This window comes from Lagopus muta, chromosome 3, assembly GCF_023343835.1.
Source record: "Lagopus muta isolate bLagMut1 chromosome 3, bLagMut1 primary, whole genome shotgun sequence".
Lineage (NCBI taxonomy): Eukaryota > Metazoa > Chordata > Aves > Galliformes > Phasianidae > Lagopus > Lagopus muta.
The window spans coordinates 84,116,762-84,128,838 of NC_064435.1; the positions used below are offsets into that span (position 1 = coordinate 84,116,762).

At 45.4% G+C, this 12,077-nt stretch overlaps 1 protein-coding gene across 2 annotated transcripts in view; it reads left to right on the top strand.

Moving 5' to 3' along the window:
- Positions 1-12,077, top strand: part of TMEM170B (transmembrane protein 170B) — a 151,708-nt gene that overhangs the window by 99,646 nt on the left and 39,985 nt on the right. The window lies entirely within an intron of this gene.

Below are 12,077 nucleotides of genomic sequence, written 5' to 3' on the forward strand. Positions count from 1 at the left end.
TCAAGCCACTCATGAAGAGTTAAAATTACTGGTTGCTTCATGCAACTCAGCATGGACATAAGAAACCAAAGGGAAAATCTTCTGAGTGGCATACACACCTTGTAGAGCAGCCAGAACAAAACGAAGTCCTATGCGGACTCTGCCTGTCACCTTCCTTCCTTCCATCTCCCTTCTTTCCATGATCCTTAGGGACTTGAACATCGTGGACTATGTACTCAGGTAATTGGGAGACTAAAAGTTGACCCTAGAAGCGTGGAAAAGGGACACAGTATGATGATAAAGAAAATGCACAGATTAGGGAAATGTAGGCTACAGGTTAGCAAGTTATTCCAACAGCCTTCTTCTTCTGTCAAAATGATGGTATTTTAGCTCCTGTCCAGACTGCTGGCTCCGAGCTGGTGAACAGGGTTGTGTTCATTGGCTGCAGTCTGTCCATCAGCTATGTCCAATATGGAAACTACAGTGCTATATAGATGTGCTGAACCCAAAGCAGCTCTCGTCTAATTCATTCCCTTCCTATGTAGAGTCATGCTCATGGGTAAGAGGCACACCACCGTGATCCATATTTACAGGACACCGTGATATTTCTAGGAGGAGAGTGCTCAGAGGCCGACAGTTCCCAGTGTGCATGTATGTGCCTGTACTGGTGTGCGTGCCGACTGTGCTGTACTGCAGAGCAGGAGATAAGAATGGGATTATCCTGTGTCTGGCAGCCATAGGCTCTTCAGACCACTCTTTGAAGCATCTGGTGCTGGCTAGTGTCAGAGCTGGGGTATTGACCCCTGTATCTCAGCCAGTCTGGCAATTCCCCTGTTTCCAGGCACTGGACAGAAGCGGACTGTTTTCTAGCCTTGGGTGGCTCGTATTTCTCACCAACACTGACAGCCAAATGTCACTTTCACATTCCCTCTTGCTCCTAGCGCACAACCTCAGGCTGAAGGTCAGGGGGTAGATCCTGGATGTTCCCATGCAAGGAAAATCAATTTCAGTTCACAAAAGACAGAGAAGTCGGTGCAGGAGGTCACAGCATGGTTTCAGTTGCTCTTTGGGTTTAGAAGTTTGAATGAGGAGGTGGAAGGGGGATGAACAAGGAGCTATTGATGGAACAGGGCTGTCTCCAAGCTGGCAGAATGAGACCGTGAGGAGAGGTGTAGGCAGAGGGGCCATGTGCACTGGAGGGGGACCTACCCCACTGTGCCAGAACCCCAGCCATCCCCAAATCTCACCACTTGCTCTACTTTGTCTTTACTTCATCTCATTGTGTAATGGGATCCCTACCGAGTTGGGATATCAGATATGACTGGAGGCTTTTTTGACTTTGTGGAGCATTTTGATGCCTGTTTGTCTTTCTGCTTGCTGGTGGGCACATGGAGCTGTGCAGGGCTTCAGGGCTGTGGCACCAAACCTCTGCAAACATGGATGATGTTACAGCTGTAAGGTACACAGCAAAACACAGTGGTTCCCAAGGCCTGGAGCGGTGCTGTTGTCTTCATCTGGTGACAGATCCACTCTGTCCAGCTCTTCGCTGAATTCAGTGAGTTACATCAGGAGCAGAAAATGAATCAGGATCTTAGCTTGCGTTGCCAGGATCTTGGCATTTAGTTCATATTTGGTGCTGCTATAAATACATTATTTGGCTGTGATTCTTATTTACAGATTTTTTTAAGCTCAGCCTCACTTTTTTTTTTTTTTCCTCCAAGAAAACATGATGAGTCCCAAAGCACCCACCAACACTTGGGAAGGCAAAATAGCTCAGGCAGGGATCTTTCTGTCCCCACACTGCCTGCTGCCTTCTCACCATGCACAGAAAAAGCCCAAATGCTCCATTCAACCCAGAGTTGTTTGGAGTTCCCAGGAATTTCACCCCATGACTTTGACCTTTGACAAGAACACTTAATTATTTCCAGCTCTCAAGCCAGGTCATAAACCGGCCCTTTGAAGAAGTTTCCTGCTATCCATAAAGGAGAGCTCCGGGCTCCACTCATTGTGGAGTTTACATTCCTTGAATGGAGGGACTTCTTGAACTGATGGGGCCCTGGGTCAAAGAGTTCAGTGCTTGGGTTTGTTTTTAGAAGAGATGGATCCCTGTTCCAAAATTTGTTCCTCTGTCCAGACTTGATACCTCAAAAAATTTCCCTTTTTTATTTCTGCTCTTTCCCTTTCCTTCCCCTGATTCTGGAATTTGAGATTGCTTCCTCATAAAGGCAGAATTTGTCTGCATGATCATGGAACTATTGGTGGAATAAAAACTATTCTTGTTTTCTTGTCGGCAGGGTCACGCTTGGAGACTAACCAATATTTTATTCATCCACATACTCTGCAGCAGCTGCTTCGTGCTCCTGAGCCTTGGATTTTTGGCAGCAGCTTTTGGACGTCTCTCTTTTCCCGGCTGACGTGCGGCACACATTCTGTGTACAGCAAGATAAACTTTTCTCCTTTTCTTCTAAGGCTCTTTGTGCACTCCAGTTGGTCAGGGCGACATTTCCCCTTCAGCCAAAAAATGACCCGTGCAAAGCATGAGCTATGCCGGGCTGTGCAGTGAGCTGAAGGCAAGGCATCACCGTGGGATGGGACCAGGTGGAGCATCGGGCCAAGCTCTGCTGGCAGTGAGGTCTGGCAGGGAGCACGGCTCTGCCTTCCCCTGGTCGCAACATTACCAGTAATTGCTTCTTTTTCCTTACATGGGGATGTGGTTGGTGGGGACATTCTTTGGAAATGAAAAGGCGGCTCTTGCTACCAGACGACGCTTGCCCACATTTCTAACGTGATGCACTGTAACGCAGCAAAACAGAGCTGAAAAAAAAAAAACAAAAACAAGTTTTTACTGAAATGCTTATTTTTAGAGCAGTTTCACAGCTTTTGCAGTTGTGGGCAGAGACACGGTGCCTGGAGCCAGAGTGAGAGCAGGTTAGGGGCTGAGGGTTTAATTTAAGCATGCGAGATCATAGAACCAAAGAATGGTTTGGGTTGGAAGGGACCTGTAAGATCATCTAGTTCCAGCCTCCTGCTATAGGCAGGGATTCCTCCCACTATACCCAGGTTGCTCAAAGCCCATCCAGCCTGAATGCTTCCAGGGAAGTAGCATTCATAACCTCACTGGGCAGTCTGTTCCAGTGTCTCACCACCCTCACAGTAAAGAATTTCTCCCTAACATCTAGTCTAAATCTACCCTCTTCCAGTTTAAAGCCATTTCCCCTCATCCTGTTGCTACCTGCCCTATAAAAGGTTCCTCTCCAGATGCTTGCAGGTGTCCTCTGCTGTACACCATGTCTAGAGAATGCCTTCTGCATTACCCTTGGCAGTGGCCTTTGCAGCCTATGAATGAATTGTGGTTTTCATCTGTCCTTTCCTCTAACTCCATTCTTCCATTCAGATTTGCAAACAATTGCCTTTTTAATTGCAATTCCACACTACCTGAGCAGAATCCTTATCCAAAGGCTGTTCTGTGCTCCTCTAGCAATGCCAAGCTGTTAAACTGCCAGCGTGGTACAGAGAAACATGGGTGTTAAAAAAATCCTCTCATGTCTTTAGAATGAAAACCATCCCTTTACGTCTTCGGAATATTTTCCACATCCTACAGAAGCACCAAGTACTTCTGTTTTCTAAAAAGAAAGGAAACCAAACAGCCATTGAATGTTCCTACTCCCTGTAGTTCACTTGGTATTTTAAATACCATCTTTCAGAGCCCTTCTTTTTTAAAAAGAAGGAAGTTTTATGGCATAGATACTTCACTGTGAGGTTAGGAAACCAATGTGTCGGACACTATATTTTCTAACAGTTGTGGTGTATTAAGTCATGGTGCTTTGTGGTTAGGTACAACATCAGGCTGCTGCAGAGCTGCATTTGGAGAATCATGGCTTTCATCCTCTAATTGGGAGGATGAAAAGCATTTCATTATCAGCAACAAGAATATTATTCTTCTTAACTTGCTTTACTGTGCTCAGGGAATATATATATATATGTATAGCTTTTTTGTTGTGTTGGGGTTTTGTGGACTTCTCTGGTCAAAACCTCTGATCTGGTTTTAAAGCTGCTTTACTCCCTGCTCTGCTGTTCTGCTTAATGAAGGGACACAGGGGCAAATATTGTGTTGGAGGAGGAGTGAGGCTCAAAAAAAGAGGGATCTCATTTTCTTCCCTAAATGACAGAGACATACACAAGGCTGATCTCCCAGGCACACCATTGGATAATGCACCAAACTGGCCTCCAGTGGCTTAATCCCAGGTTTTCAAGATGCTTTCCTGAGTAGGGTTTATGAGGAGGCCCTTGGAGCCTCATATGTTGTTGCCAGCAGTTTGTGTGCTGTGCACATCTTTTGTTCACCTGAGGTAGCCCTCAATACGAGCCAGGAGGTGCACCTTGTGAACATCTCAATGCTCCATCATGCTGCACGTGTGCATTCCCCATCTTTTGGAGCAGCAGGAGAAGCCTTATTGGAAATATGCTTATCAGTAGACCCTCCAGCAAGTGCAAGATTCTCAGAGTTTTCTTGGTGTTGAGTTGGACTAGCAATGGCTGCGCTTCTAAGACCTCAAGGACAGGGGAATGCTCTGCCTTTGCTTTGGGTTGTTGCAAAACATAATTATCGATGGTTTACAGGCACGTATGAGAGGATAAACAAGGAACTTCTTGACTTTTCAGGGAAGCATGTAGCGTGCCTTTCCTAAACCACCGAGTAATTATTATGCTGGTGGTTTTACAAAGAAAACCCTCAGCTGAGCGGTGAAGAGAGGCGTGGTTTCTAAGAGCCACAGCACAGCTCCTCTTACAAGTGCAGGGGATTAGCCAGGAGGCTGCTGGAAGGGAGGCTGCTTTGTGTGTTATCTGCAGATACTGTTGAGAATAGTACTGCCCTGGGATGGCCTAAAGGAAGAATCTGTCCCAGTTGCAGCAGAAGCTTTGGAAATTAGCGGAGTGATACAGCTTGTTTATCCAGCAGCAAAATCCTCTCCGTGCTCTGTGACAATGATAAATATTCTGGGTTGGAAGCTCTACAAAAGGAGCCCTTACAGGTTTTGCAGTCCTTGATTTCAGTCCCCTAGCAAGCAATTGCTTCGAGCTTTAAAAAAAAAGGCGTCTAAACTCTCCTTAGTTAACCTTTCTCCTCTGTCTGCAGTTCTCTGATGCCCCGAGCTGCATTTTCATGTACTTCCTCAATGGAAAGGGAACAGGTGGTGAGAGAGCAAGGCTGTGTACAGCACAGAGACTTAACTCTTACAGAGTTTGGAAAGCAGAGAGAATGTCACAGAGGCAGCAGTGGTTACTTGGGCTATTTCACCCTTCTAGTATGTTTTTACCCCAGTGGTTGATAATTGCTAGCATAAGCAAAATATTTATCACTGTCATATTACGTCCTTCTCTCTAAATTTGAGAGATATGGATGTGATGGATGGACCACTCAGTGGATAAATAATTGGTTGGATAGTCTCACTCAAAGAATTGAGGTCAGTAACTTATGTCTAAGTGGAGACCTGTGACAAGTGGAGTTCCTCAGGGCTTGGTATTGAGGCTTGCACTGTTTCATATCTTTGTTGGCAACATGGACAGTGAGACTGAATGCACTCTCAGCAAATTTGCCAAGGAAACTAAGCCACGTGGTGCAGTCAATATACTGGAGGGACAGGATGCCATCCAGGACATGGATAAGGACAAGTGCAAGTTCAATTGGGCTGGAATAATCCTGAGCACAAATACAGGCTGGGTAGAGAATGGATTGAAAGCGGCTCTGTGGAGAAGGACTTGTGGGTGTTGGTAGATCAGGTGGCAAGGCACTGACACAGCTGCCGAGAGAGGATGTGGATGCCCCATCTGTGGAGACATTCAAGGTCAGGTTGGAAGGGGCTTGATTTGATGGGAGGTGTCTTAACCTATGGCAGTGGAGTTGGAACTGGATGGTCTTCAATGTTCTTTCCAATCTGTTATAGGTTAACCTGGCAGGAGGCTAAGCACCACAGTCATTTGTTTACTCCTCCCTGTCCCAGTGGAATGGGGGAAAGAATCAGAAGAAGAAAAAAGAAAGCAGAATTTGTGAGTCGAGATAAAAACTATTGACTAAGACAGAAAAAAAAAAGAAGTGGAAAAAAGGATAATAGCTATGATAATTATATATATATATATATATATACACAAATTGAGTGATGCACAAGAAATTGCTCACCACCCACTGACCAATGCCCAGCCGGTCTCCAGGCAGTGGCAGCCTGTCCCACCAGCTCCCCCCCATTTTGATTTTTTTCCACATGATGCCATATGGTATAGGATATCCCTTTGGCCAGTTTAGGTCAGCTGTCCCGGTTCTGCCCCCTATCAACTCCTTGTACCCCCCCAGCCCATTGCTGGCAGGGCAGTATGAGAAGCTGAAATGTCCTTGGCTCTGTACAGCACCGCTCAGCAACAACTGAAACATCGGTGTGTTATCAACATTGTTTTTCTGTTAAAGCCAAAACATGGTATCATACCACACGATACGAAGGAAGAATCAACTCAGTCCCAGCTGAAACCAGGACACAGCCCATGATTCTATGACAAGGGTTTCAATGCTGGTGGTTTTGGGTGTAGTTAATCATGACTGTCAATACAAGAAAGTGTCAAAGGTGAAGCCCTTGAACTCTGTGTTGGCTAAGACCCAAGTATTGCATCTACTTGTTCTGTGTGCTACAACATATCATAAAGCTCTTATCACATACAGAGGCTAGACAAATGCTCCTGAGACAACTGAGTCATGTGATAGTGGCCATGGGGAAGAAAAGCAGTGTTTTGTTGCTAGGATAGTGTTTGTCTTCTGCAGGAGGAAGTGTTGTCTTTTTTCTGATGCTAACATCTTTCCCTGGCAGAACAGCTGGCCTTCCTAAAAGGAGAAATGTTACTCTCACTGTAAAATCCAGTGTAGTCCCTATTTGCTGTATCAATCTATATATAAAAGACCATTAATTCATATATCATACAAACATGCTGAATCCTTTCAAGCTTAGTTATGCACAAGAAGGATTTTCTGGGAGTTAGTTTTCAGACAACGTTTGGTAAATGTTTCCCTAAGATCCATACAAAGCCTTAAGATCTTTCCTCTCCTCCCTTGCTTGTGAGGATGGTACACTCAGTGTTGTAAAAACCATGTTTTCATTCTGTAAGGAAGCTCTGGTGCTACTGACACCAGCAAGACTTAGAAAAGCAAGTGTCACTCACTCTTTGATGGTGCTTAACCGTGAGGGGCTCATGAACATTGGTTTTCTGTCCCAAGAAAACCTGTTTCTCTCCTTGTAATGAAAGGAACTGAGTAATGTACCCAGTACTGGGCTAGATATTGTACTGTCTGCTGCTTTTCAGCAGATTCAGATTAAAGCCATTGGTAGGACTAGTGACCAAGCCAGAACTTTCCATTAAAGGCAGTATGCTGGGCTTTTTCCACCTGCATAACCAGTGCTTGTCAGGCAACTTGTTTAATGTGCTACAAATCTGAACTGGAAGAAATGCAGAAAGTAAACTAAAATAGGCAACTCTTGGGATGATGTAGTGACAATAATTTACCTAAAATAGCACCTACTGCAGTGCCAGTTACATTCACAGAGTCACAGAATGTTGTGGGTTGGAAGGGACCTTAATGATCATCATCAAGGTCCTGGGTTGCCACCCACCAGATCAGGCTGCCCATGGCCTCTTCCAATCTGGCCTCCAATGTCTCCAGGGATAGGGCATCCACAGCTTCGCTAAGCAACCTGTTCCAGTTTCTCACCATCTTCTGAATAAAAAAATGTTCTTCTATTATCTTATCTAAATCTCCCCTCTTCTAGTTTAAAACCATTCTCTCTTGTCCAGTCACTGTCTATCTGTGTAAAAAGTCAGTCCCCCTCCTACTTGTAAGCCCCCTTTAAGTACTGGAAGGCTGCAATGAGGTCTCCCTGAAGCCTTCTCTTCACCAAGCTAAGCAAGCCCAACTCCCTCAGTCTATCTTCATAGGAGATGCTCCAGCCCTCTGATCATCTTCGTGGCCCTACTCTGGACCCACTTCAATAACTCTACATCTCTCCTGAGGTGGAGATCCCAGGCTTGGATGCTGTACTCCAAATGGGGACTCATGAGGACAAAGTAGAGAGGGCAATCACTTCCCTCTTCCTGCTGGCCACCTCTCTTTTGATGCAGCCTAGGGTACAGTTGTCCTTCCAGGTCACACACACATACTCACATCATCCAGCTTTTCACTCACCAGGACCCTCCCGGTCCTTTTTTGCAGGGCTGCTCTCAGTTCTTCCAGTCTGTACACATATCTAGGATTGCCCCAACTCAAGCGCAACACTTTGCACTTATCTTTTTTGAACCTCATTAGGTTCATGTGGGTCCTCTTCTCAAGCTCATCCAGGCCCTTTAGAACAGCATCCCTTCCTTCTGTTCTATCAACTGCACCACTCAGCTTAACAAATGGAGTATGTTGTTGGGAAAGTAGAAATCTCCATCATCATCACTGTGAGCTTCAGTATTGTGTTCAGTTACAGAAAGCAATGTCTCTTAAAAACCTTACTAGCAGACCTGACAGGGTTGCTTCAGTTATTCTGCTTATGCTCTCAGCAGCCATGTAGGACAAATAATCTCGTCTTTCTCCTTCACCTCTCAAGCATTTTGCCTGATCACACTGTTCTCCATTTTCCTTGGTGACATGGATCACAGAGGACTCTGCACTAGAGAAGAGATCTGAGTGAGCACAGAGGAGTTGCTGGCAGGTCATGTTGCACTGCCTGGGATATTTTATTCTCTGCAGCTGAGGATGTGGTAACTTGCCTTGTCCCTCAAAACTCTGTTGCATGTTACTGTGCTCCCATCACCCCCAAGGACCACTGCACAGCCTTTTGCTGGGGAATAGCACTGAATGCACACTCCTAATGTCTTCTTTGACCTCTGTGAGGTCTTCTTGTCTTGTGCCAACTCTGTTGTGAGGCTTAGCCATAGGATCTTGTGTTATATATAAACTTGTGTCTTCATAATTCTGGTAAGAGGGAAGATGGAACCATTTAAGCATTAACTGTGGTGTGATGGACCTAAAGGCTAATTACAGAGAATCACATAATTGCATGGGTTGGAAGGGAATTCTAGAGATCACTGAGTCCAACCCCCTGCTAAAGCAGATTCCCTACAGCAGGCCACACAGGAAAGAGACCAGAGGGGTCTTTAATACCTCCAAAAAATGAGACTCCACAGCATCTCTGGGCAGCCTGTTCCAGTGCCCTGTTACCCTCACTTCTGCATATTTGTGTGGAACTTCCTATGTTCCAGTTTGTAATCACTGCTCCTTGTCCTGTCACTACACACTACTGAAAAAAAAAAGTCTGGCTTCATTCAATTGCCTCTTGCACTTTAGAATTTTATAAACATTGATCAGATCCCCTCTCAGTCTTCTCTTCTCCAGGCTGAACAGACCCAGATTCCTCTGCCTTTCCTTCTTTGTTGCTCTCCATCCTGCCCTTTCTAGGTGATCTCTGTCTTGTTTGAACCGAGAAGCCCAGAACTGGAAGCAGTATTCCAGATGTGGTCTTACCAGGGCAAAGCATCCCACACTTTCTAAGCTTCATTACAGGGATGCTGTGGGAGATAGTGTCAAACGCCTTGTTGAAGTCAAGGTACACAACACACTGCTCTCCCCCATCTACCCAACCAGTGATGGCATGGTAGAAGGCTAACAGGTCGGTCAAGCGCGATTTCCCCTTGGTGAATCCATGATTGTTTTTTGTTTAAATAGATGATCTTATGGACTTTTTTTCTATGTATTCTTTGAGGGGAAAATGCTTTAAAATTTGAAAAATTAATTACATTTAAAGGCACAGATTTAAATTTGGAATGCTCCCCTTCCCTGGCCCAGCAAAATAGAGTTATCTGGATTTTTAAACTGGATGATGACTGGGGACAAGGAGACCTTTGTTCTCTCTTGGCAGCACCTCTGGCTGGTGGGCTGTCTTTCTGTAAGCCAGCGTCTGAGACTTTCACCTCTTTAAAAGGGTGTTCTGTGCTACCAACCTGTTTGGCAAAGTGCTTTGATATCTATCTGTAAAAAAGTGCTGGGAGTGGAGGGGTGCGATGCCTTCGCGAATTTTGCGTGTTTCAGGCTGGTACACTGCTACATCTTGGAAAGTGGGCAGGTTTTGATATCTGTGATTCATTCAGAGGGAATTCTTGCCTTCTTTAAATTCTTCCCTTATTTGTAGGTATTTGCTGTCTGGCTCACTAAGTGGGCCGTTCTCAGACTGTTTGCCACACTCCAGTTGCTCACTCTCCATGGGATGCGTCACGCTCCACCAGCTCTCACACTCCCAAGGCAGATAAGGCAGACGGAAGCACAGCCCTTGGTTGGAGCAGAGCCCATGGTTCAGTGGGGTGTGGTAGGCAGCAGCTCCCCTTCCCATGTGGGATGATGCCTGTCTATGACTCAGGTCAGATAACAGGGCAAGGAGCAGCTGTTGTCTGGGGTAAACATTCCAGCACTCCCAGTGCAGATGTGGTATTCGGCACGCAAATGTTGAGCAGAGCACTACACGTGGAAGGAAGGTAACTGCAGTGGGAGCATATGGAGATCATTTTATCCATAGCTACTTCCTTGAAGAAATGATCAGCAAGCTGTGACAACACTTCCTCTTTTTTCCCACAGCTCCACTGTATGAACATTTCTATTCAGTGTCCTGAAAAATGCTGTGCTACTTTGAAACCTCCTGCAGGGTACAAAACCACAACCATGTCCTGCTCGTGCTTTCTAATGAATTGGTTTGGAATGTTATATTTGGGCACATTGGCCTCAGTTTGGTACTCAGACTGAAATCTTCCATGAAAGCACACAGCTGCCACTTGAAGGGAGATAAGTGATTCAATAAGTCATCTTACTGTTGTTTCTATCTTACTAATGAAACAGACTTGCATTATATGTCATCACAATTTCTTTGTTTTTTTAGTTCAAATTAGAGCTACGCATTTTCAGTATCTAAACTTCTGTATTTGCACCTTCTTTCCAGTATCAAAAGGGGAGCTGTAAGAAAGAAGGAGACAGACTGTTTAGCAGGGTCTGACAGGACAGGGAAATGGTTTCAAACTAAGAGAGGGGAGTCTTCGATTGGATATAAGGAATAAGTGTTTTACAGTGAGGGTGGCGAGGCACTGGAACAGGTTGCCCAGAGAGGTGGTGAAAGCCCCAGTGGAAACATTCAAGGTCAGGCTGGAGGGGGCTCTGAGCAACCTGATGTGCTGTAGGTGCTCCTGTTCATTGCAGGGGAGTTGGACTAGATGGCCTTTAAGGCTTCCTTTCAACTCAAATAGTTCTATGATTCTTCAATCTTGTTATCATCTGGCATCAGAATTTTGTCCCAGTTCCTTATTACTGCAGCTATAGATAAAGACTCGAAAGTCCTGATCTCCCAGTGCTCAGGATCGTGGCAGAAAATATCACCCTGAGTATTACACATGGATTCTCTTGTGGGAGAGGAGGAGAGAAATACTGGCATGGGATGTTTGCAGCTAATACTGCTGCTGGTGTGATGCTGGAAGCCTGTGGCTCCTGGGGCCTCTGCAAGCTGTACTTTCTGTTTAGCCTCTGAGCCTGAATTCCTCCATCCCTGTTCAGTCCCTCTGGACTCTCTTAAAAGCCAGCTGGGAGGAGACAAGGACAGGATTCTCAGGCTTTCTCCCCATCTGGCAATGCCAGGAGAGTCTGGATGGCTGTGTCTGAAGAACAGTGGTGTGAGAGAAATTTCCTCTTTCTTCTCTTCCTTCCCATATAGTAAGTTTTGTTCCCTGAATACATGAATCAGACTTAGTAACAATTTTATTCTCAACAGTCCTTGATATTCATCCTAAACTCCAAGCCCACGCATATCCCTCATAGCCCACAGCTTTTTCTGGAGCTGAGGAAAAAACAGAGCTGTTGTCATGGGCTATTTTTACACAGGATGATAGTGATGGAACAAGGGGAATTGTTTTAAACTGAAAGAGGGGAGATTTAGATTTGACGTTAAGAGGAAATTCTTCACTCTGAATGTGGTGAGGCGTTGGTGAGGCGTTGGCACAGCTGACCAGAGAAGCTGTGGTTCCCCATCCCTGGAGGTGCTCAA